We start from the raw sequence: 25,495 nt of genomic DNA, 5'->3' as shown, positions 1-25,495 counted from the left end.
GGTAATGTTATCACTCCTGTTTTACAGATGGGGCTACGGAGGTGCAAAGAGTTTAACTTATCCCAAGTCACACAGCTTGGAAGAGGCTGAGCTGGTATTTGAACCCAGGTCTTCAGAGGCTGCACTCTTAACCACCAGGCTTCCCAGCACTCAGCAAACACTGGAAAGACAGTCAGTGGGACCAAAAGTCTGCAGGCCAATAGGGAAAGAATGTAAGAGGATGGCGTGGGCAGCACCAGCCTCTCCCACAGTCATATATTAAGCACTGGACACTGGGCAGCTGGGGCAGGTGGGGGGCCTCAGACTCTCAGACCCCACGCTGGGAAGACCACAGTCTGGCCAACAAGCAGCAGCTGCTGTGAATCGACTGACACATCGTCCCCACAGGTGAGCAGAGAGCCGACACCTGAGGAGAGGCCAAGAAACGGGAAGCCCGTGCAGCCCCGGGCGCACAGATCACACCCACCTGCCCGGCACTCACTGCCCCTAGTGGCTGGACTCTCACTGGGCCGGTCACGGAGCTGGGGCCAGCCTGGTCTCACCAGTGTGTGTCTTTAAATCATCCAATTCCTTCAGCTGTAAACTGGGCTGGGAGGGGCCAAGTGAGCTGCCTGCCTCAGGGGGTCCTCGCCCTTACCTGAAGGATCCCATTCACTCCTCACAACAAACCCGTGAGGCAGGGATTGTCCTGTTCATTGTACAGAGCAGGAAATGGGTGCACACAGAGGTTAAGAGACTTGCCCAGGTCACACAGCTAGGAAGAGGCTACGACTTGAACTCAGACTTCTCTCCAAAGCCCCTCCAGAGTTACTCGGGACTACAAAGAGTTAACCTGAATATGAAATGATCTGACAGTCGCAGTGACAAAGGCATGCTCTAAGCGCTTTTCCTGCAGTAACTTGCTTAATCCTTACAACAACCCTATAAAGTGGGTACTGTTCTTGCCTCATTTTGCAGATGAGGAAACTGAGGCACAGAGCAGCTTGGAGGGGGCAGAGCTGAATCTGACGGGCTGCAGGGCCCCTGCGTCGCTTTGTCACAAGATGACAATAAGGAAGTTCCTTTCCTTTGGGATTATTTCTGCCTGAAAGCTCAAGACTTTTAGCCATATCATTGTCTGGGCTCCACGGGAAGGCAGTGCCACATGCTGAGGCATGCTGGGAAAAGACTTTGTTCCATCCTGTTTTGTTGACATGCTCTTCATTTTTAAGCCTGAAACCCAAGCTTCCTGCTAAGAATTCAAACCATGGAGAAAAACGCAGCCATGATAACAGCCACTACTTCCTGAGCCTCCAGTGTTCCCCGTGCTTGGGGATCCATATATGTCACTTAACCTTAGCCTTCATGGCACCAGGGCAGCCTCCATTTTCACCGCTGAAGACATGAAAGCCCAGAGTCACTTAGAAGATGCCTGAAGGTGCACAGCTGCTAAGTGATGGTGCTGGGATTTGTCCTCAGGTCCTCGAGAGTCCTGACTCTTATCTGCTGGCTCCCCACAGAGGCACGAAGTCTTGTTTGCTGGGCATTTGACAGAAATGTTTCTGCTCATCTTCTGCCACAGATTGGTCCTTCAGCATCAAGATTCCTGGACCACTTATTAATAGAAGGCACCAGGACACAGGTGCAGGGATGCAGAGCTGGATGCTGCCTTCTCAACAGGAAAAGCCAAGAAACGCAGATGCCAATGCTCAATCAACTCCGTCTCTCCCTCTAGTGACTCGGGAATAGCTGCCCTGCCACCAAGGCGATTGTCTTCTGGAAGCAGCCACGCCGTGTGAGGTTCCTCATCACTGCCCTGCATCTCCCTGCAAGCTCTCGGGGATAACTGCCAAATCCACATTTGATTCCAGGGGAGCAGAAAGCAGCAGGAGCCGTGGATTCTCCAACTCTTAACTGGTCCTCTTAACTGGAGCCACTTTGCCCTGCCCACCCATCCCAGTGGCGGATTCATTACAGTTATCCAAAGCCAGTTTTGACTTTGCTCCCCCGGCTCAGAAGTCTGTCAGTGGGTCGAGTGGCTTCATCATTCAAGTTTATTCCTATCAGCCTGGAATACAAAGCCCTATCTGGCTCGGCTTGCTTCTCCAGACCTCTCCCAGGTCTCATTCTGCCTCTCCGCCTAACTAGACAAGCTGGCTTTCTGTCCTGTGCCTTTCTGCTCCCTGCAGCAGGAATGCCCTTCCCTCCTCCCTACAGATTGAAATTATACCCTCTTTCAAGTCTTACTCAAATGCCACCTCCTCCACACTCTTACCTTAACACTTACTCATTCATTCAACAAACATTGATAGCCCTTATGGCAAGCATTGATCCCAAGGGTCCCTGTGGTCATGAAGCTTATGGTGCCATGCAGCGGTTAGAAAAAGAATCATCACATAATCATCTGATAACAGCCATGATACAAATTAGTAAGAAAGTGTGACAGGAGCACAGCAGGTGTACAACAGGGACCCTGAGCCTTGGGGATCTAGGACATTTGAGCTGAGACCTGAAAGACAAATAGGAAGTAACCACATGGTGAAGTTGGAGGAGAGCTCCAGGCAGAGGGCATGGCATGGGCAAAGGCCCTGTGGTAGGAGGGAGCAGGTAGACTTCCAGGAAGGGCACCAGGGCCTGCAGGGTAATTTAAGTGAAATGAGAAAGCTGGAGATGTAGCTGGAGCAGGACAGTACAGGCCACAAGGCTTTGCGACTTTATCCCTGGGCAAAAAGAGGAGATGATGAAGGATTCTGAGCAGAGGACACAAGCCAATATGCATTTAGACGCGATCCTGCCCTGTGGCTGAGCCTCTTCTGAGAAGTGCAGGCCCTGTGTCATGTCACCCTGAACCTCAGTCATCAGGGTTTTGAATGTGAGTTTCCATATCCCTCCTCCTAGACCAAGCTCTCAAAGGCAAGGCTGACCTCTGGTCTTCAGCTTCATCCCCATCAGCCAGGCCAGTGCCCAGCACAAGGAGCTGCTCCAAAAACATACGTGGGATAAACCAGTGACCAGGCAAGATGCTTATCAGCATTTCCCTGTGAAGGAGCAAGGCTGCCTGTGAAGCCTTCCACATTCTCTAGAAATTACAAAGTTCAAGGGTTTTAGCGAGGCCACAACTCAGGGAGCCCTTGAGAGCCAAGCTGGCATCCCACTGCTGCGCACACCCAGCCTGGGCACACAGTATGACCCTGCCCAGGCATCTGCCCATAGCTGTCAGGTGAATGACCAGAAACAGAACCGAAAGCTCTGTAAGGTGCTCTCGAGGTTACAAAGCATGTTTCACAGGAGCAGTCTCATCTGACATAGGCAGCCCTCTGAGCTGGGTAGCTACTGCTTTACAGATGAGGAAACTGAGGCCCAGGAGAGGGCGGGTCCTCAGCAAATCAAAACAAAACTCAGACTAGGACCTAACAAAAGTCCAGGCTATGAATGGCCCCCATAGGGTTAATAGAGCTTTCTAGACATTTCTTTGAAAACTACTGTAAAGTGACATATTTCCTCAGGATGTCTGTCACGCCAGCAGTGGGAGCCAACACACCAATTCTCAGAGGCTGTTCCCCCTGCGCGGCAGATCCAGACGCTCAGCTCCCAGGCCCCGAGGCTGGCGGCTTAGCCCAGGGCACAGGAGGAGGCTCCCTGGGCTTGGCGCTGACTTATAGCAGGTGCTGAGGGAATGCTCAGGAGAGGCAAGGCTGATTCAAGAGGATGACAACAGAGAACGTTCCTAGAGCTCGCCCACCAGCTGGGCATGGTGCTAAGTGCATTACCTGCGTTCACCCACACCATCCTCACAACACTGTGAGTACAGTGACCATCCCCATATACAGGCATGGACACTGAGGCTCAGAGCAATAAATAATTAGCCTGAGATCTAATGCAGGTGAGTGCAGAGGCCGGCTCTGAACCCACACATTGCCCTTAAGCAACCTCATGTCCTGAGCAAAGGTGAGCAGAAACATCTTGGGAAGAGGGAACCACGACTGTATCTTCTTCAGGAGCCATGATGGCGCAGGGCACCCCTTCCCCTGCCCACCTGACGACCATTATTCCCATGATCAGTATATCCTTCTGTGGGCAAATAATGACAGACATGCATGGTAACCACCCCTTTACAAGTTTTGTGCCTCCCCAGCCTCCTCCCCAGGGCTCTCTAGGCTTCCTTTACCCGTCCTGCCTTAGACGGGCTCCCAGCATCATCTGCCTCCGTGCCTTCTTGGTAGTAGGTGGGTGTTAAAAAGAAAGGAAGGACCGGGTGCGGTGGCTCACACCTGTAATCCCAGCACTTTGGGAGGCTGAGGCAGGTGGATCACCTGAGGTCAGGAGTTCGAGACCAGCCTGGCCAACATGGTGAACCCCCATCTCTACTATAAATACAAAAAATTAGCTGGGCCTGTGGCACGCGCCTGTAATCCCAGCTACTTGGGAGGCTGGGGCTGGAGAATCACTTGAACCTGGGAGGTGAAGGTTGCAGTGAGCAGGGATTGTGCTGCTGCACTCTAGCCTGGGCAACAGAGCGACTACATCTCAATAAATACAAGAAAGGAAGGACAGAGGGCGATGTGACCTACAGCAAGCTCCCTAAGGTCCTGTAGCCTCAGCCTTTTCACCTATAGAATGGGGACATTAACATCACCCCCCCCCCCACCGAGGGCTGCAGGCACACAGGGCTCAATCAGTGACCATGCCTCTAAGTGAAGTTGCCGTCATTCCAGCCTCAGGCGCCCCATGATGTGGGATCATTCACCCCATGAGCAGACAGGCTCAGGGAGGTGTGGTGCCTGCAGTCACCCAGCAGCCACAGCGAAGCAAGGAGTAAGCCGCACCTGTTGAATCCCAAAGCTTCTGCTGAGGGGAGGAGGGAGAGTGAATGAGCCACTGGGGGACTCCATGGCAATCAGGCTCACAAAGCCAGGTGTGGGCTGGATGTGGCTCCCCAGCCCCGTAGACACCTCCCCAGGTGCTCCTTACAGGGGATGGGGGGTGGTGTCTATGGGCTCACGCGCCCTCTGGGGAGCTGCTACTGGGCTGGGCCCTCTCGGTTCCCCAGCCCAGACCAGGTGAGTTACTAGCGGGGACAGGAGGAGAAACTGGAAAGCTAGGCAAGAGGTCACTTAGCTGTGGGCTGAGTGCAGAGTGCGAGGGAAGAAAGCATCCTTTCTGGAAAAATCAATGGGCAGATGATACCGCCCAAGTCACTACCTACATGGAAACCTTCCAAGAAAATCAAAGCAACAAGAGAATCACAGCCCCTTAGAGCAGTGGCAGACCTGAGAGGTGAACAGACCCAAGTCCGCCTCACACAGTTAGGGAAATCAAAGTCCAGGATGGTGGTCATGACTCGCTCAAGGCCCCATGGTGTGTAGGTGACTCTGCCATGTATGAGGGGCGTCCAGCCCCAGGCAGCTCATTTACAGTGGTGGGTGGGCCTTTGTGGTCTCCATGCCTCACACTCCAGCCATCCACTTCCCTCTGTTCTTGCCTTTGCTAAGCAAGGGGGCTGGTTTAGCTTCACCCAGAAAATACCAAATCTCTGGGGCTCTTCCCTGCACACTTTTAGTTTCTAGGCTGCCCTGGGCCCTGCTGTGCCCCTACATGTGGCTCAGAGTGGGGAGAGACTATTAAGCTAATACATAGTTAGGCAACTAGAACACAGCCTGCAGATCTCACAGTCAGTGCTCCTAGGTCTTAGCTATTATTACCAGACATGATGACCACCTCCATTTTACAACTAGGGAAACTGAGGCTCAGATGGATTGAGTGATTAGCCCCCAGATACTAGGTGCTAGAGCCCTCACTCTCTGGAGCTGTCTTTTTTTAAGCTAACAATTATTCAGTGCCCCCTGGGAGCCAGGCTCTGGCTGGCTGCTTTGTGAGAATGATCTCATATAATCCTCACCTCAGCCCTGTGATGTAGGTATTATTATTGCCCAAGAACACAAAGACTCAGAGAGGGCAGGTAACTTCCTTGAAGCCACACAGCTAGGAAATGGCAGAGCCAGGATTGAACCCAGGCAGTCTGGCCCCAGGACGTTGGCCACCCCTCTGTGCTGCCATCTCAGATGGGGATAGGTCTGGGGGACTAGCCACCCCAGTCTCCCACAGGAGCCTCCAGTCATCTCAGGGTCCCAGGCAGGAGGAGCTGCTCCTGAACCCTTCACCCCTTGATCGGCATCCAAACTGCTTCCCCTCCAAGTTGGTTCCAGCTCAGAATGTGGCCTGGGCTGGTCCTGAGACTCCGAATTAAAAGAAGACCCGGCCGGGCGCGGTGGCTCAAGCCTGTAATCCCAGCACTTTGGGAGGCCGAGGCGGGCGGATCACAAGGTCAGGAGATCGAGACCACAGTGAAACCCCGTCTCTACTAAAAATACAAAAAATTAGCCGGGCGCAGTGGCAGGCGCCTGTAGTCCCAGCTACTCAGGAGGCTGAGGCAGGAGAATGGCGGGAACCTGGGAGGCGGAGCTTGCAGTGAGCCGAGATCGCGCCATTGCACTCCAGCCTGGGCAACAGCGTGAGACTCCGTCTCAAAAAAAAAAAAAAAAGAAGACCCAAGTTGGTCCTTAAATTCAAGTCTGAGGCCATCTGGGAATCCCAGCACAAGGCAGCCTGAGAGAGGCTGACTTGGGAGCAGCTAGAACAAGCCAGCTTTGCAAGAACCTGAAAACAGGTCCAAAGTGCTAAGACACAGGCACATCCAGAAGGAGAGTTTGCAGTAACAGCGGTGTCCATGTGGCAGTGTCATCAGGTCAAGTTCTCCCTTCCTCCAGAAGTGGCTCCCCCAGCCAGCAAAACAAGGGTCCCACTTCCACTGTCACCGCCTCTCCCCACTGGTCCCTTCCAACGGCTTCAGCCACACAGTGCAACCCACCTCTTACACCCTGGATGCGCTGTTCTTGGACTTCCCTCTGATGGTACACCCTCTCCTGCCTTAGCATGGCAAACTCCTACTCACTATTCAAGGCCTTCAAATGCCACCTCCTCTGTGAAGCCTCTCTTGATTTCCCTGTCAGAATTCACAGGGGAACTCAGGGAAAAGATTTCTGTGGGGAAAAAACCCCCTTGGGGTGAGTTTGCCCAAAGGAAGTGAGCCCATCACACCATCTAGGACATGGGGAGAGGGCAGCTGTTCCATCCTGGTGGTCCCACTTCCTGGGGGAATCTGAGTCTGGGTCTGCTTCTCTGAGCTCTAGGCACAGGACTCCTCTATGCCCAGCTCTGGGCAGGTGCCAGGAGTGCAGAGGGGAGGCCTTAAATGTCCCTGTACCCAAGGATGGTCACCCAGGCTCTGCACCCAAAGGCCTAACAGGGAGACAGACCCACCTCTGTGTGGTCAGGACTGTGAGAGGGCACAGAAAGTGGGCCAGGCACAGGACCGGAGTCCACCTGAGAGGAGGACAGGGAAAGCTTCCTGGAGGAAGTGAATTGAGACCAGAAGACTTGACCAGAAAAGAGAAGATGGTGAGGTCAGGTGAGGGACCAACTCCAGGGAAAGGGAGACTGGAAGGAGAGCCACAGCCTTCCCCTGACCCTCCACCTGTAGATGGTTCCTGCCCTGGCTTCTCAGCTTAGAACACACAGTCTCTGCTGGGGCCTGAGCTACGGCCTGGCCCTGGTAAAACTCACTCCACCACGCATTCTCTGGAGGCCTGCTGTAAACACACTGACCACCTGCGTCCATGTCACTGCACCTGTCTGAGCCCTGTGGCAGCGCAGAGACTTGTACCATGGCCGCTTCCTGGCCCAGGGCAGGCTCAAGCTCCCTTGCCCTCATGGGCCTGTCAGAGGAGTCAAAGTCCAGGAGGCTGTGCCAACAGCCCCTGGCTGCAGAGCTGTTTGCCAACCTCCAGGCCAGCACTGTAGCCGGGGGAGTGCCCGGCCCTGGCCTTCATTCTGCAAAGCCCCATCCCAGCCTCTGTCCCAGGTTCTCCGTTTCTGGTTACGCTTGGGAAGCAGCTGCGGGCAGAAGTAGCCTTCAGAGACTCAGGCTGCCCAGGTTAAGAGAACGACGGAACCGTGACTCTGGCTGGGGCAGAGACCTGGGAGGGAGGTCAGGGAGCTGGGACAGTGCCTAGGGGTTGGGAGAGCTGCCCAGTTCTCCTCCGGGGTGAGCTGAGGAGGGGCTGCCATGCCTGGGAGGAGGGGGCCGGCTTCTCCTGCCTTGCCGGCCTGTCTGTCTCCAGCTCTTCACTGTAAAATAAATGGAAGACGCACACGCCAAATAGAAAAAAAGGGAGGGCCAAATAAAGCCCCATGCCGCCCCACACGGGCTCCCTCCGTGAGTCTGGGCCAGGGCCTCGGCCTGGGTTACTTGCTGCTGCTTTTCCCGGGAAACCACTGGTGCCAAATTTGCATTTACCACAAACAGAGACAACACAATGTCATAATCCTTCTCCTGTCATTCTCCGCTCTCTTCCTCCTCCCACCTCAGACACACACACGCTAACACAAAATGACGGCTCCCTCGACAGCCTGAATGAGCAAAGCCCTCGATCTGCCTCTTCATTGTTGGCGTTTCTCTCGGCCCTCGCTCCGTGCCCATCGCCCAACTCGCAGCAGACCACCCACTGCCCCTCCTTTGTCCCGCATCACCGCTGACAAATGGCCTGCTGGAGGTGGCAGAACATGCCTGGAAATAGTGGAGGGGGGCAGAGGGAGCAGCCAGCCCCCGCCCCCCGCCGCTCTGCACCCTCACACCCGGGCTGGCCACGCAGGGCGGCTGCATCTGGACCAGAAGGGACGGGGGCGGGCATTCGGCCCCTGGGACTGTGACCCGGGGCCCTGCCCTTCACGCCCCTGCTGCTGCCGCGCTCCCCGAGCAGCCCCCTCGGGCCCCTCCTCTCCCGGCCACCCTCCTGGGCACTGCTCTGAACATCCCCCGCCTCCCCGCCCTCCATCGCTCTTTATGGCAGTTTCAAAGCTACAGCCGCCACTCGAGCAGCTGCGGCCTTTGATGGGGACAAGGCAGTAAAGGCCGCCCGGGAGGCCCCTGCCCAGCCCTGCCCTGGCCCGGCGCGGCTCCTGCCCGCCCCCGGGGAGCCTCGGGCCAGGGCAGCGCGGTGCGGCGGAGCACCCGGCGGGCACGCCTCGCACGCCAGAGCAAACTTTCACGACCGCGGAAGAGGCATCGCGCACACCGTTACCTTTGCAGCCGCATCCTTCCCTGGCCCTTGCCCCAGACCCCTGCCAGCCCGGCGACCACCAGGGAGGAAAACAACTCCTGAGCCGAGGCGGGGGAGGAGGGGAAAGGAAAAAAAGGAGAAGAAAAAGGAAAGGGGGGCAGTTTCTCGGCTCTCAGCCTCCTCGCGGCTCCTCCTGCCCAAGCCGGCAAGTGAAGTCACAGGGCCGGGGCGGTGACATCAGCTGAGCCTCTGACATCACGGCCCCTGCCGATCTCACCTCTGCAGGGTGGAGATGGAGGAGCAGCAGGGAGGAGGGATGGATGGATGGAGGAGGGAGGGGAGCACCCGATCCCTCCGTCGCCTTCAACTGCGGAGAGCGCGTGCCAGCGTGGAGGGGGGCAGGGGAGGGGCGGGCTCATCTGAAGAGTATGTCTTATCTCTATAGATAGGGGCGATTATGTGTCTATTTATAATTGGCCCCAGAGTGAATGGCTTAAAAGGGGCCAACGCCCACCACAGGTGAGAACCGCAGCTCACTGCTGTGCTTGGAGACTGTGGGGTAGAGGCAAGTGCGACCATTCATAGAGCACCTACTGTGTGCTGGGGACTTGCACCCAGCACCTTAGGTGGTGGTCATGAGGACCAGAGAGGGCTGCATTTTACCTGGCAAGGCTCAGAAAGGGAAGGGCATATCTGAGCTGCAAAGCAGGAAGGTGAGTTGGGATGTGAGGCCAGCAAAACGGCCCAGAGCCTGAAGGGCTGGTTGGGCAGCTCCAGGGCTTTTTAAAGCCTTCATAGACCACTGAAGTGAGCCCAGGCAGCCCCCTACAAAGGTGAGCTTGGAAAGGGCAGGGCATGGCAGTCCCAACCACCCTTTGTCCCAAGTCCCATCTCAGAGAGGCCACAGCAAGAGGAGGCCTGGCTTGGGGTCCTGGCTCTGGTTCTCTGTGTATGGCGGCAGCATTCGTTCTGAGGGGCTGAGCACCTACTACCTGCAAGCCCAGCACAGGCACTTCACACCCCCCTTCCTACCCCACAGCAATGCCTGAGAGGTAAGCACCAATGCCCCGTGTCAAGATGGGGAAACCAAGGCCCAGGAAGCATTGGGACAGAACAGAGACCCAAATGGCCAGTGCCTAGACTCAGGGCCATGGCCAGATCCTTGGCCTGAGCCGCCTACTCCATTGCTATTCAAGTCATCCTTGGCCTGGTGGGCCTTTCCCGTCCAGTGTTCCAGCTTCTGCCCTCCAGTGAGAGGTCATGCACTTCACTCTGCCATGCTCGCTTCAGCCCGAGGCTCCTGGCCCAGGGCCTCTCCAGGCCCTGCTCTGCCTACTCCACGGCAGCACTCTTCCCCTCTTCCCTGGTGCCATGGGGCAGCTGGGCTGCTGACCACTGGCTGCCCCAAACTTGGCACATGCCTGCCACTAAGCTTCTGTGCCTGGCATCTGGTGAGGGCCTACTAAGCGCCAGGTCCTGGTTATCTCATTTCATCCTTTCCATATCTAGGATGTCAGGGTTACAGGTAAGGACACAAGGCAGCTCCCACTGACGATAAAGTACTTCCATTCCTCCTGGCCTTTCTCAAATCCTGGAGCTAGTGTTCCCACCTCGGTCCTTGGGACCCCCACTGGGCAATGCCCTAGTCCCTACCCCTACCAAGGGCTGGGTCTGCACTTAACACCTAACATGGTACAGAATCCACACGAGGCACTCAGTAAACCCTTCTAGATAAACTGACTACTCAAAGATTACAACTGGAAATGCCAATGAAGAAACCTAGAACAAACACCTTCATTCTGTTCTTTTTTTTTTTTTTTTTTTTTTTTTTAATTTTTTTGCAGGGACAGGGTCTCACTATGTTGCCCAGGCTGGTCTCGAACTCATGGGCTCAAGTGATCCTCCCACCTCAGCCTTCCAAAGTGCTAGGATTAAAGGCATGAGCCACTGCATCCAGTTCTTTAAACAAACCATGCTCTCTCTTGCCTCCGGGCCTTTGCACAAGCTGTTCCCTCTCCTCCCCCTACTCCCACCACTTCCTGCATTACATGAGGGTCTCGACTTAGACCTCACTTCGTCAGAGAAGCCTTACCCCCAAGTCCAAGTCAAATGCCACTTTCTTTGCTTTTCTCTCATAGCAGCTCATATGCTGTGTCCTGGAAGGCAGGAAGAAATGGTGGAAAGGGGTAGGGACTCTGAGGCTAACTGCTCAAGTTCAAATCCTGGCTCCCCAACTTGCTCACTGGGTGACTGTAGACAAGCCACTGACCCCTCTGAGCCTGCCCCACCCTATGTGAAGCTGACAGCATAACAGCAGTGTCCCTTCAGAGGGTCTCAGCACAGGGCAGACCCTCGAAAGACCCTAGCAGAACTGTACCTGCCCCCTCCCAGTGGGGCTCTGAGATTGGCCAAGGACATGGGTCTGTTATCCTCTGCCCCTTGTCCTCTGACCCACACAGTGCATACTCAAGAAATATGCCCTGAGGAACCTAGGCAAGGTTGACTGAAACAGTGAATTGAAGAACTGCAATTCAATTTGGCAGGCACCGACATCAGGCTGTCTGGTTTTAAATCCTGGCTCCACCACTTCCTTCCTGTGTGACCTTGAGCAAGTTCCTTCTCAGAGCCACACATGCTCCACCTGTAAAACGGGGATAAGAATAGGACCTACCTTATAAGGTTGCTGTAAGATTACATGAGATAAGAGATGCAAAATGCTTACAGCGGCGTGGCCTCTCCAAGCAGGAGCCGATCCCAGTTAGCGGCCAGCATGATTACTTTATCTGATCAGGGTCTGCAAGGTGTCCAGAGGACAGAGCACAGTCTGAGAGAGATGTTCTGTGGCAGTGGGAAGAAAATGAGCTTCAGGGGATCAGAGACTAGGCTCCAAATAAGCTTGCCAAGCCTCAGTTTCCTCCTTTGAAGCAGGGTAACACTCTTTATGTCACTGAGATTTTGAGTGGGTAATTTCAGACAAGGAGTGCAAATGTGCCTCCTCACGCCAGGCCAGGCACTTCACAGATAAGGAATAGACGTGGGTTCCTGTCAGTCCCTTGAACCATGGAGGACATGTGTGCACAATTATTCAATAACTTCTCACAAACACCCTAACATGAGTGAGGTGGGATCCCAGGCCAGGAGCAAAAGATGCAGAGAGGGGCCTTGAAAGGAGTACAGCTGGGAGTCGGCATCAGGAAAGGCTTCCTGGAGGAGGAGGTATGTAAGCTGGATCAGGATGGCTGGGGGGAAGGGAGGAGGGGGCAAAAAAATAGGAGGGTATGGGCACCCAACCCCCGAAACAAAAAGGCACATTTCCAAGGCGGCAACTCCCAGGCACATTTGGGTAGAGAGGACACGTTGCCTCTATTTGGGAGCACAGGTTTTTGGGAGCATGGTGGCTGAGCTAGGGGGCTCAGGGAGCAACATGCCTTTGTTCTGGGCACATTATTGTTGGGGATGAAGGTCAACAAAGAAACCAGAACATCTGAGCTGGAAGGAATGCTGGAATCATCTAGTTCAACCATTTCACAGATGAGCAAACTGAGGCCCAGAGAACTGAACTAAGCTACCCAAAGTCACACCACTAACAAAGAGCAGAGCTAGAGTTCCACTCCAGGCTGTCTAGCTCTAGAGCCTAGGCTTTTAACCAACATACTCTACTGCATCTCATCATAGCACAGATCCATCCCATCATGTATGCATGCATTCACTCAAGCAGGGCTGTGTGAGCTCTTACTGTTCCCGGCACTGAGAAGTCAGCAGTGAAAACATAGCCGAAGGAGCCCCACCTGCCTCTCCCTGACCCCTGTCAGCTTGCACTGTGCCCAGCTGTTTCAGAGCTCAGTTGATCCTCCTGAAAAGCCCGGTTTCAAATTTAGCTGCTCAAGACCACAGACCATTCTACTGCTGGAAAACCACAAACCAACCCCCTTTCAAAGGCCATTACATTGCTTGCATGGGAAAGGGAGAGTAAAGACAATTGATCCAGTATCCATTTCTGGGCATGGTGAGTTGCATGGAAGTCTAAAGCCTCACTAGCCAAAAAGAAAAGAAAAGAAATGTCCTGCAAATCAGATTTGGAAATGTTCAACCCACAGGGCGTGAAGCAATTGAGTGAAAAAGTGCAATGGTTGAATTCCTTCACCATAAGAGCTTTCGGCAAGTCCAGCACCCTGGGCAAAGAGGAGGCAGGCCAGTTGTATGTGCTGGACACCCTTCAGAAGGCCCTCTTGCACTCCCAGTAGAACGAGATCTTTTCCTGTTAAGAGAGCAGAGTGCTGGCCTGGCGTGGTGGCTCACTCTTGTAATCCCAGTACTCTGGGAGGCCAACGTGGGTGGATTACTTGAGGCCAGGAGTTCAAGACCAGCCTGGCCAACACAGTAAAACCCCGTCTCTACTAAAAATACAAAAATTAGCCAGGCATGGCCAGGCACGGTGGCTCACGCCTGTAATCCCAGCACGTTGGGAGGCCAAGGCAGGCAGATCATGAGGTCAGGAAATCGAGACCATCCTGGCCAACATGGTGAAATCCTGTCTCTACCAAAATACAAAAAATTAGCTGGGCATGGTGGCGTGTGCCTGTAGACCCAGCTACTCGGGAGGCTGAGGCAAGAGAATTGCATGAACCAAGGAGGTGGAGGTTGCAGTAAGCCGAGATCGCACCACTGTACTCTAGCCTGGTGACAGAGCAAGACTCCATCTCAGAAAACAAAACAAAACAAAAAAATAGCTGGGCATGGTGGCGTGCTTCCCAGCTACTCGTGAGATTGAGGTGGGACAATCACTTGAACCTGGGAGGGAGGCAGAGGTTGCAGTGAGCCGAGATTATGCCACTGTACTCCAGTCTGGGCAACAAGCTGTATTTTTGAGACCCCCATATCAAAAAAAAAAAAAGAGAGAGAGAGAGCAGAGTGTCTGCTCTGTTCCTTGCCCATTACACTGTTCCACCCCAAAAGGCTGGCACAACGTTCCCATTCTACAGATAAGGAAACCGAGGCCCAGAGAAAGAAAGACTTGCCCAAGGTCAGTGCAGGTCTGGCTGGCTCCAAAGACCACAATCCTCCCTCCACACCGCCACTTTGGTGCAACCCTGGGCAGGCCTCATTCCTTCTCTGCACCTCAGTTTCCTTGCCTTTAAGTGAAGACACTGGGGAAGATCAGGAGGCTCCTTTCCAGCCCTGGCATTCAGTGCTTCCATCCAGTGAAGCAGTCAGGCTGGGGCCGATGACTGGGAGGAAGGCCAAACCAACAGATGTTCCCCGACTCACATCACCACCAGTTTCACCTGGTCTCCACTGCTGCCCTAAGTTAGACTACAAAACAGCCCCAGAAGAGCAGATCTTAAAACAGTCACCTGCTTTTCTCACTTTGATCTCCACTTCAGGGAAGTGCGGTATTTTTACACCCATTTTACAGATGGGGCCACCAGCACTCTCTCCCTGCCACCACATCCCAACGACACGCTCTGGGAGGTTCCAAACACCAGATCTGCCATTGTTCAAAGAGTAGAGACAAAGCAAGAGGAACTGGTGGCTGCTGAACTCAGGTTCTTTGTAGAATTATTAACAATAATCTTTAACATCTGCATAGCACAGAGCCACTCTTGGCTGTGCAAAATGCTCACAGCCTGTTTCCTCCTCCATGAAGTGGGAAAAACAATAGTGACTTTCCCTGAGATGGCAGGGTAGGAATGATGCATCCTGTCTACAGATGAAGAAACTGAGGCCCCGAAAGGTGGTTTGAAGCGTGCGGTGAAGCTACAACCCCAATGTGGGTCTGTGACCCTGAACGTAGGCCGCTAAAGGGAGAGAAAGGTCTGAGATAGGTGTCAGATGGGCTGAGCTTCTGAACCACACACACTTTTATCTGCTGGCAGTCTGCCGATGGCTGCAAATAAGGGATGATCTGCCCACCTGGGGCCACCAGGAGCCTGCAGCCTGCCCCGGGCACAGCTGCCACCCTGGCAGACCCCCAAAGAGACCCCCAAAGAATTGCTCTGCTCCCGAGCTTTTTTCCCATTCCAAACATGCCAGAGCCCTGCGGACCCCGGAGGCTGCTACTTAGCGCCAGATTAATCACACCGAATTCTCCATCCAGATATTGCGTGCAGGCCGAACTCCCACCGCTAATCGCCGTAATATTCTCCTCGGCGTGTGCAGGCGGCCGGGGCGATGTTCCAGGAATATTAATTCTCCACAGCCGGCTCACTCCCGCCGCACGCATGCGCCCCCTGCACCGCCAGCTGCTGCTTGGGGAGCCGGGGTCAGCCAGGGGGACAGGGGCCAGCAGGAGGCAGGGCTGGGCCCCAACCCTCGCTAGGGGCCAGGGCCAGAGGTGGGCCAGAGCCTACAGGAGGGCCTGCCCCCTTCATCCTCTCTCCTCCCAGTCCTTACCCCAAGTACCATGCCCTAGGATGTGCAGGAGGCTCCGGGCCCCCGAGAAGCGGCTCAGCACAGGCCGTCTGATGTCCTCTCAACACAGCAGAGCTCCGAGGAACTGGCAGCCAGGGTCTAGCTAATCCCAGCCAAAACGTGTGTGTGTGTGTGCACGCGCGCGCACACACACACACAGAATGAGAATCTTTCAGAATCTTTCATCTGCTCAAAATATAAAAACCCCAGTGAAGGGAGGCTAGGTCAGCTGTGGGTGTGACCAGGCCATGGAGCGGGCGGGCTGGTGGCAGGTGGGAGGCCTCTGCTCCTGACCTTTGCTTAGCACAGGCAGGGGACCCTCTCCCCACAGTGTGGCCTGTGATATTAGAGCCAAGGGCAGGCTGGGAGGGAAAGGCTTCTGGTTTCTGGAGGGTACCAGAGGAGAAGGAGTGCACGCCCCTCAGCCCACTGGCTCTGGCTGCAGCATACACTGCTGGGCCTGCCCAGCATTGGTTGCTGGGCTACATTAGGCCTGGGGAAGAGGCTGGGATGAGGTGCTAGCCTGTACCCGGAGGCAATTCAAGGACGAGGTCAGCCTCCCAGAGCACACAGGGGCCTTGGGGCAGGCCTCCTGACCATCCTGGCCCACTGAAGCCCCTAGAACAGTGCTGGGAAGACTCACATCTTCAGGGGCTTTGCAAAGCACTCCCTCTTACCTTACCTCCATACAACCTCAGTACGACCATGAGAGGCAGCTTGAAGATGCCCACTTACAAATAAGGAAACTGAGGCATGGAGAGGTGAAGTAAGTGGTCCAGCCAGATCCGTCCCCAGGCTGCCAGGATCGGAACCCTCTCCTCTGGACAGTGAAGCCTCACTCCATGCCCCGTCCCTTCCGTCTCTGAGACTCTATCTCCTCTTCTCTGAACATTTTAAGGTCCTCCCAGTCCCCACAAACTGTCCAACAAACACAACCATTTATTGAGTGCCTCCTATGTGCCAGGGATCCAGAAATGCATGATGTTACTCAAGAAGCTCACAGTCTGGTGGGAAGGAAAATAAGTAAACCGATGACCACAGTCCAGCCTGAGCCCCAGGGGAGGGGCCCTCCCCACAGCCTTGGGGTCAGAGAGGGCTTCCAGGAGGAGGCATTCCCTGAGGAGAGGGCAGTGTGTGGAGGGGCAGGAGGAGGGGATCTCCATACTAGAGTCTCAACCAGAGTAGTCAGATGTGTGTCCTGAGCCCGCTGGAGGTCACAGGCCTCAGGTCTGCCCCTCGGCAAAGCAGTTGGACAGTCTGGACAATGAGTCCTGGGGCGGCAGCAGCAGTGCCTGTGGTGGGACTGCCTCTGGGAGATGTCATCTGCCAAGAGAGCAGTTTTCCTGATGGCACATGCAGCAAAGGCAGCCCCTGCGTGGGGAATCAGAAGAGAGCAAGAAGGGTGTGGCTGAGAGCGTGACAGATGGGGCGCTGGGCAGGGCTACTGTGGATCCAGGTGGATACTGACCCAGCTGCCTGGCCTAGCCTAGGCCGGGCAAAGGTGGGGTCCTGGGGCCACAAGGTGCCTAAGAGGGGCCTCTTGAGCCAGGGTCTCCTGATTCTGGTCCAGAGCACAGGTACCCACAAAGACAGCCTAGCAAGCAGAAGGGCTAGTGTGAGGGTGTGGGGCTCCGCCCAATTCCTTTCCAGCACAGATTGAGAGCATAGAAGTTGAAACCACAGATGTGAGGGAGGGAGGTCAGGCCCCTGGCTCCACGGCCCTCCCTGACAACAGCCAGCACCTGTTGTCTCCTGCCCCTGTGGACCTGAGGTGTCTGACCTGGGTAAAAGCAGGCACCTCTCACATACCACCCCTCGCATGAGTCCCATGAGCACTAATGGGGCCTTACTCCCATTTCTTAGATAAAGAAACTTAGCACAGCACCCATAGGCCCTCCCGTCATGCTGGGCTCTCTGTCCATAGTCTTACAGAGTATGGGTGAGGGTCAGCACCCCCAATTTTGCAAGAAGAAAGCTCACCCAGGTCCCACGGCAGTAGTAGGCAATATCTTACAGTTCCCAGGGTTGGGCCTGGGTGTTCCATGTCCTGATCCTCTGAGGCCCCAGTGCTAAAGTCAGGCCACGTGCACCAGGTCAAGGATGCCACAGAAGGAGCCCTTTCTGGCCTCATCCTGCCCTGCGGTCCCCAAGCACGGTTCTGTGCTCTGGACTCACTTGACAGATGAGGAATCTGAGGCAGAGCTGGGACTCAGCTAGGACCCAGCAGATACACTGAGGATATGGACGTAACTAGGGCTCAGCCCGGCCCTCAATGAGGTAACGTCCTGTGTGTCAACTGTAACCAAGGTAGGTTGTGAGATGCCAGAAGAGTGGGCAGCACAGTGGCCTGGATAAATCCCAGAAAGCATCCCAGAAGAGCAGGTGTTTGAGCAGGAACTTGGAGGACAAGGAGGCCTGTTTGTACTGCAAAGCAGCACGCACCTGGGACACAGGACCCCACGGTTAGGGAGACAAGGTTCAGATTGGACTATCAGGCCTCTCTGCTCCCGGCAAGCCCCTCTGTGCCTCCAGGGCCAGCCGAGCACTAGCCCCGGCCCAGGAGAATCTACTGAATGACCGGGTCTCAGCATGAGTGGCATAGACACATGGCTGGTGAGACCTTTCCACTGTCCCCAGCGCTGGATTCTAGATCCCACATCCGCCTCCCACTCTTCCCTGCCCACCAGGAGTGGTGGGGTTTGAATTTCAGGAGCCGGGCCTTATAGGCAGGGCAGAAAGGCCAGGGAGTGGGGCCCAGCTCTGGGGCAAGGCAGGGCAGGATACAAAGCCCTGGGGCCAGCTTCCAGCAGGAGGCCTCCTGGCCAGGCCCAAGCCCAGGAGGAGGCCAAGTGTCCTTCCCTGGCACCTTCCCTAAAAGATTCAATAGTGTAGTGTTGGCCCCCCAGCCCCTCGAACAGGGGAAAGATCCAGGGCCAGACCCAGCTTCTCTACTCCTGGCTGACTCTGAGCAAACTGCCGCCGTGCTCCAGCCTCAGTGTGCTCATCTGAAACAGGGGCTGGACGCACCTGTCTTGCAAGGTTATTGCCAGGATTCACAGTATTGTCCCTAGGTGAGTGCCAAACAAAAAGGGCAAAGGTCAGCTCATTCTCTAGGGCTAGGCATTCAGACAGACCCAGGGGAACAAAACCAGGTGCTTTCCTGGAGACAGGAATTCCCATTTGGCCTCCTTTATCCTGCATGACTACCCGGGGAGGGTGGTTCTCATTCCACAAATGAGAGTCTGAGGGCAGCAGGGTGAGGAGACTCCGCCAAGGACACAGAGCTCCCAATCTCAGGTGTCCCTGCCTGACTCTGTAAGGGGGTGTCTTTAGGCAATGGGAAGGGGAGGGTAGGGAGGAGGCCTGGGGCACCTTAACCAGCCCACTGACCAACCTTAGCCTAAGGGCAGGCCTGGGGAGGCAAGATGCTTAGCCCCCAGCTCAGAGTAAGAAAAGAATGCCCTCAGGCTGTGCACGGTGGCTCAGGCCTGTAATCCCAGCACTTTGGGAGGCCAAGGTGGGAGGATCACGAGGTCAGGAATTCCAGACCAGCCTGACCAACATGGTAAAACCCTGTCTCTATTAAAAATACAAAAACTAGCCAGGTGTGGTGGTACGAGCCTGTAATCCCAGCTACTCGGGAGGCTAAGACAGGAGAATCGCTTGAAGCCGGGAGCCGAAGGTTGCAGTGAGGGGAGACTGTGCCACAGCACTCCACCCTGGGTGACAGAGGGAGACTCTGTCTCAAAGAACGACCTCAGCAGCCCGTCTCTCCATTTGGGCTCTGGCAGGGGCTTGTTTTGAAAGCCAGGAGCTGACAGAGCCCTAGGACAGGAGCCAGGAAGAGCCTGGGAAGTGGGAACATCCCCGCAGGGCCAGCCTCACAGTGGGGAATCCCCCCTCCCCACACACACACCCGCCAGCCCGCTCCACTCAGGTCACATCCCGCCACTGCGCCTGCAGTGCGGTGCATTAATAGAGCACAAACGCTGCGTGCACTGCACTGGCAGGCACCTGCCAATCTCAGCCCGCGACCCCGCCCCAGCCCCCTCTCCCGGAGGACAGATAATTCTCTTGCTCTCCCAGCCTGACAAAATAACTAATGCTAACTCAATAAAGTCCCCCTTGAAGGTTTTTAATTACCAGACTGTGCTGAAGACTAAAGACTCCAGGAGCGGGAGGGAGGCCAGGGGAGGCTGCTGGGGGTCGGCATGGCAGAGGCAGGGAAGTCACTGACAAGCTTTGCTCCCAGGCGAGCAGGTTGGGAAAAGGCCCTCCCTCCCAACTCCGGGAGAGGGCAGGGCCAGGCTGTTGCTGTCCAGGGTGCTGGGCCCAGCGGTCACAGGGATTTAGGACTCACATTTGCAACAGCGGCCACTGATGGAGGCCAGGTTAGGCTCCTGGCAGGGAGTAGATGGAGATTATCTTGTTTAAGCCTCACAGCCAACCACAAAGTAGACGTTGATGTCCCCACTCTACAGACGAGGACAATGAGGCTCAGAGGTGGGCAGTGGCTTGCTGTAGTCACACACCAGGCCTGGACTGTCCAATTGCAGCAGGTGCAGGCAGAGTGCCTGGCAGCCTGCGGAGGGGAATACACACCGGTGTTGTGGTTGGATGGAGGGCCCTGGGGGACAGGGATGGCCTTCAGATAGGGTCCAAAGGTGCTTGATGGCTTGTGTACAGGGAGACATGCTGGCGCTGGCCAGATCGAGGCTGCCCCAGGAGACCTATGTGCTGCCTAGAAGGCAGGGGCCACCTGGCTGGGCCCATCTGGAACACCACCAGACTTGGGCAAGGGACCTGAAAAGCCGGTGATGAACCCCCTGCCACTGAGGGAGATGACGGCGCCGGGGGAAGCACAGCAGGAGAGGGAGTGACACAGTCTGGCCCCTAAGCCTCCTAACCCTAGCCCAGGCCCTTTCTCCTTGATGGAGAGAAAAGACAGTAACATTTGAGGTGGAGTACACAGCTGTCCCTGCATCACAGCTACCCCGAACTCCTCTCCTGCTGCAGCCTCCCCACCCTCTCTGAGCCGGCCCTACCCTGTCAGCCCCATTCACTCCACACTCCCCACTGCTGGGCTGCCTTCTGGTCCTTCCCACCTGGCAAGCCTGATGCTGCCTCGGAGCCTCTGCCCTGGCTGTTCCCCTCCCTGAGATGCTCCTCCCTTATGTTTTCATACAACCAGCTCATGTCCTTCAGGCCAAAGCCCAAATGACACCTCCTCAGAGAAGCCTTCCTTGAACTCCCCACCTCAGCAGCAGAAATCCTGTGCAGACTTCAGCCCCAACCCATATACCCATCCCCTCCTCCTCCAGGCGGGCTTTCCACGCAGCGTGACCAGCTCCCACATGGTACAGGCTGCCCTCCACAAGACCCTGGGCATCACTGAGGGTGTGAACTCTGAAGCCAGCAAGCTGCGGTTCCAATCTTGCCTTCGTCGTTTTCTAGCTATAGGTGGATCTGTTTCCTCATCTGTAAAATGGGGATAAAAGCAGTCCTTAGCCCATTTGAGTTTTGTGAGGACTACTGAGTGAAGATGTGTCAGGACTTAGAACCCTGCCTGGCAGGAGTGCTTGGCAGTGCAGGGTCACCATTATTACCACCGTCATCATCTTCAGCAGTAGCCTGGTCTCCCCCAGCCAGGCCTCAGCAAACGGGATGCTTCGTCCTTAACCTCCAGCACAGGGCCTGGACACACAGACACTCAGCAAGTGCTGGCTCAGTGTCTGACCCTGTGAGACAGGCCTGGGGGTGTGAATGGCTCCCACTGCCCTGGCTGCACTCTTTGCTGCCGCTTTGCAAACCCGCAACGGTGCCAACTTGGGGGGTGGTGCCGAGAGCCAGTGCAGCTGTGCCCAGCTCCCCAAGGGCCATGAGGGGCAGCTGGAGGCCCCAACACCCAGCCCTGCCTGGAGTCTCCTGGCCAGGATCACAGCCCTGCAGCGTTCGAGCTGCTGCCCACCAGCCGGCCCCCTGGCATCGGGCCCGGGATGCCAGCCAGCCAGAGAGGAAGCAGCTTGGCTGGCAGCCAGCTCATGGTGCCCGAGCTGTCAGCCGGGAGGCAGGCCAGGCAGGGCTGAGACCCCCACCCCCAAACAGGGCTCCAGCCAGGCAGTGGGACAGGGCCAAGCGTCTCCTCACCACCCGAGCCACAAGGGGGCCCTGCTGCTGCCAGCCCCAAACAGGGCTCAGGGATGTAATCGCGCTGCGGGGGGACCCAGGAGGCCCCGTCATCATTTATTCAGCTCAGCTTTTCACGAATGAGAAAGCAACACGAGGAGCAGGAGGAGATTTTTAAGTCAAGTAACAATAAAAACAGCAGCAGCTACAGCTGACACTCAGCAAGCACTCACTCCATGCCAGGTGCTCCATGCACTCCGGCACTGACGCCTCTCCAAAGAAAGGTGCTATAAAACCCACTCTACAGACGTGGCAACTGAGTTCAGAGAGGTGCAGTAACCCACCCAGAACCACACAGCAAACTGGAGAAGTCAGTTTAAACTCAGGCCCCAGAACCTGCATCCCAACCCCTGTGCACTACTGGTTCAGGCAGGCCTCAGTGCCCATACCCACAATGGATGGCCCGGCTGGGCGGTCTTGGGCAAGGAGGCTGCCCATCTGGAAAATGGGCATAATCAGAGAGGGCTACGCCGTAGAACTGACCGGGGGGCTGAAAAAGAAAAACAGGTGAGGAGCTACTTCCTGTCCCCTGCCAGGCCTGGGCAGAGGTCAGGTTCCCTAGCTAGGTTAAGGGTTGGTCATATTCATGGAGCAGCAAGAATGAGGAGTGGGTCCTCATTTGCATTAGACTGTAAATCTAAAGACACTGGTTGTGCCTTCTTTTTCCCAGCAACAAAAACTCATCAGAGCCCATCCCAACCTTCTCCCTCCCCCCACTGCCTCCTGAGCACCCTCCAAGGGCACAGCTGGGTAGCCCCATGGCTGGGCTGGAGGGGCCAGGCACTGGGGAGGGGCAGTTCACAGGGTCAGCCATGAAAGCCCATGATCCCTGAGCCTCGAGCTCAGCCCCCAGGATCTGCCCCTTCATAACCTCTTCTGCCAACCCAGACCAGGCAGACTTAGGAAATACTGGCCAGAGAGAATCTTGAGTCACACAGTTCAGACAAACGTGTGTGGACTCCCCTCTTGCCCCACAAACCACAACAGAAGGGCTCGGGTTGCATCCCCCCAACCAGCTGGGGCCCCTGTCAGGCAGGGCCCAGCATTCCTGGCTGATGGTGAGGAGGTGAGACCCAGGGTGGGAGGGACACACGGAGGGTTCACAGCAGGGCTCCTCTCCAGCACGGATGAACAAGTGCTGGGTTCAGGGCTGGGCCTGGGGGTGCAGAGGTGGCCACTCAGCCCAGCTGCTCACATCTGTACAAACTGGTGGGGCTTTTCAGCATCTGTCTTCTCAACAGACTCAAAGCAAACCCATGGGAGAGAAGGTATCACCACTGTCTCCATTTCTCACATGTCCTGAGAAGGCCAGTGACTTGCCCAAGGTCACACAGCTCATCAGAGCACAAATCCCAGGGCCCTGGTGCTCCTGTCACCAGATTCCCTAGCCCGGGGGAGGGCTGAGTCCTCAGCCAGAGCCAAGCCTCAGCTTCCAGCAACTCATCCAGGAGCTGAGAGGGAGCAGGGGATGGGTGAGGACGAGCAGGGGATGGGTGAGGACAGGCAGGGTTTGATGAGCGGAGGTGTTCCTGGAGAGAGGGTAGGTGAGGGTGGGCACATGGGCGATTGACCTAATGGGCCGACTGTGCCTGGGACACCCATTGGGTGTGGAACGCGACAGCAGCTGTCGCTAAGAAGTTATCCTTAGGGAGACAGGAGTAGTGTCACTAAGGTTTCAAGGAGGAAAACAGGGCACATGCCGGGGTGGCGACTCCAGGGCTGAATGAAGCCTCCTTGGCTATCACTGAAGACCATCCTGCCCAGACCCCCGAAGCAGAAGGCCCGGGTCCCAGCCTTGCTGCGCAAGTCTCGGCACTTCCCTGAGCCTGGGCTCTTCATCTTTGCACTGATGGTGCTGGGGGAGAGGGCAGCGGACAGGCAACACTCCCACGTCCCCTGTGGCTAGCTGGGCATACAGTAGGCCTACCAACTGGCATGGTCGCAAATTTGCCCAAATTTCATCTATCTCTGCACTTGCCTTTTGTGGCAATACCCACCCAGATGACAAATTTGACCACAGAAACCAGAGCAGGGATGGGCCAGAGCCTGGGGTCCAGAGCAGCAGACAGCCCCCTCCCCACCAGGCTTTCCCCAGGACAGTCCAGAACCAGCGTGCCCAATGCCCCAGACTCCAGGAGCCATCCTTGCCTCTGGTCGGGGGAGGACAAGAGGGTCCAGGGCAGGGAGGGGCGGGCACGGCCAGCACAGAGGAGGCACCCACTGGAGTGTCCTCAGCCTTAGAAGCTGCGGACCGACTGGAACAGAGAATAACCACGGCAAAGAACAGTGGGCTCCAAGGGTTCCCACACCTACCGCCTGCTCAGACCCTCCTGCTGTGGAGGGGAACGGAGACCTGGAAGAGTATCCCCACAAATCTGGACTCAGCCCTGCAGGCTCCTCTGGCCTTTAGAAGGCACAGGAGGACAGGAGCAAGGGGGCGGTAGGCAGACAGCAAGAGCAACCAGAGAGCCCAGAGGACAATCACAGGGAGGAGTGCGGCAGGGAGGTGAGAAGGTGAGGCCGCGTCTGGCTGGGGGCACAGGAACTGAGGGTCCTTCCCAGCCCCTCTCCCCACATGCAGCCCCCTGCTCTGGCACTCTCTCCATCTGCCTCTCACACACCAGTCCCCTACCCACACCCTCTTTGCCTCCCTGCCGCCTGCTGGACCCCACAGTCCTTACCTTGTTCTCCCTCCCCATGGACTCTCTCTCCCATCTCCCCTCCCCACTCCTAGCCATCCTCCAATGCCCTGGAGCCTCAGTTTCCCCCAGGACAAAAGGGCCTCAAGGCCTCATGAACAGAACATGCTGGCAGTGGTGGGTCACCCAGGAACCCCGTGGAAATGGAATGGGGTTGGAGGGTATCACACGTCCCATTGGTCACCAGTCCCACTTGCCTTTCTGTCCCAGTTAGCACCTCTCCAACCTCTGTACCTCTCTCCCAATGCAGGCCCCCCTGCCTGCACCCCGACACTTCAATCTCCTAGGGGTAACCCGGCTGGGGTCTCACCAGGCCAGGTAAGTAATGGCAGGAGGGGAGGGCAATTAGCAGGTACCTGGAGTGGGGGTGGGAAGAGAGAATAGCAGAGGAGGAGGAAGTGGTGGGGATGGGGGAGGGGAAGAGAGAAGGGGGAGGAGGAAGCGGAGGGGAGGAGGGAGAAGACAGAAAGGGGTAGAAGGGAAGCGTGGAGGGGGTGGAGGAGGAGGGGGAAAGGGAGCAGAGGAAGAAAGGAGAGGAGGGGAAGGAAGGGCGGGGAGGGGGAGGGGCGCGCTGAAATCACCCGCAACATCAAAGCCTTCCCCAGCCGCAGAGCAGTCACGTGCGGCCTGGTTCCTTTCGTTCCTTCGCTGGGAGAAGCTGCTGGGCCTGGGGCTGCTGAAGGAATTTTAAAACGAGGCAGATTGTCTGGAATATCGGGGGGTTGGGGGAATGCGGTTTTATCTCAAGGCAGGGTAAGGGGAGGCAGGTTTCGAAACCTGTTCCCCCAAGGAGAGTGGCAGGGCTTTGGGGCCTCTGCTGGGCGGCTGGGCAGGTGGCCAAGAGTGAGGACCACCCAGCTACTCCTGCCGGTGAGAGCTCGTGGCTGGGCCAGCCCAGATATCGACAGAAGCCAGAAATCTAGATTTGTATGTGAAAGCTTCCCTGTTTTAATTTTGGCTCAAACTAAAAAAAAAAAAAAAAAAAAAAAAGCACCACATGGGCCAAACAGAGCATGTCCTGATCGGGGCCCAGGACCTTGGTGACCTCCCACTTCTGATGGTTTGTTTCCCAGGGGGCACTGAGGCCCAGGAAGGGAAAGG

At 56.1% G+C, this 25,495-nt stretch overlaps 1 protein-coding gene across 3 annotated transcripts in view; it reads right to left on the bottom strand.

Annotated features, from left to right (window-relative positions):
- Positions 1-25,495, bottom strand: part of TCF20 (transcription factor 20) — a 187,739-nt gene that overhangs the window by 117,757 nt on the left and 44,487 nt on the right. Inside the window, exon 1 of one of the 3 annotated variants that reach the window (XM_015457109.3) lies at positions 9,120-9,315. The exons of the other annotated variants lie outside the window; for them this stretch is intronic. The gene's annotated coding sequence lies outside the window, so the exon portion shown is untranslated. Of the gene's footprint in view, positions 1-9,119; positions 9,316-25,495 lie in introns of those variants that run through there. 3 annotated transcript variants of the gene reach the window in all.

Source organism: Macaca fascicularis, chromosome 10, assembly GCF_037993035.2.
Source record: "Macaca fascicularis isolate 582-1 chromosome 10, T2T-MFA8v1.1".
NCBI classification, from domain to species: domain Eukaryota; kingdom Metazoa; phylum Chordata; class Mammalia; order Primates; family Cercopithecidae; genus Macaca; species Macaca fascicularis.
This window is presented reverse-complemented; position numbering and strand designations above follow the sequence as displayed.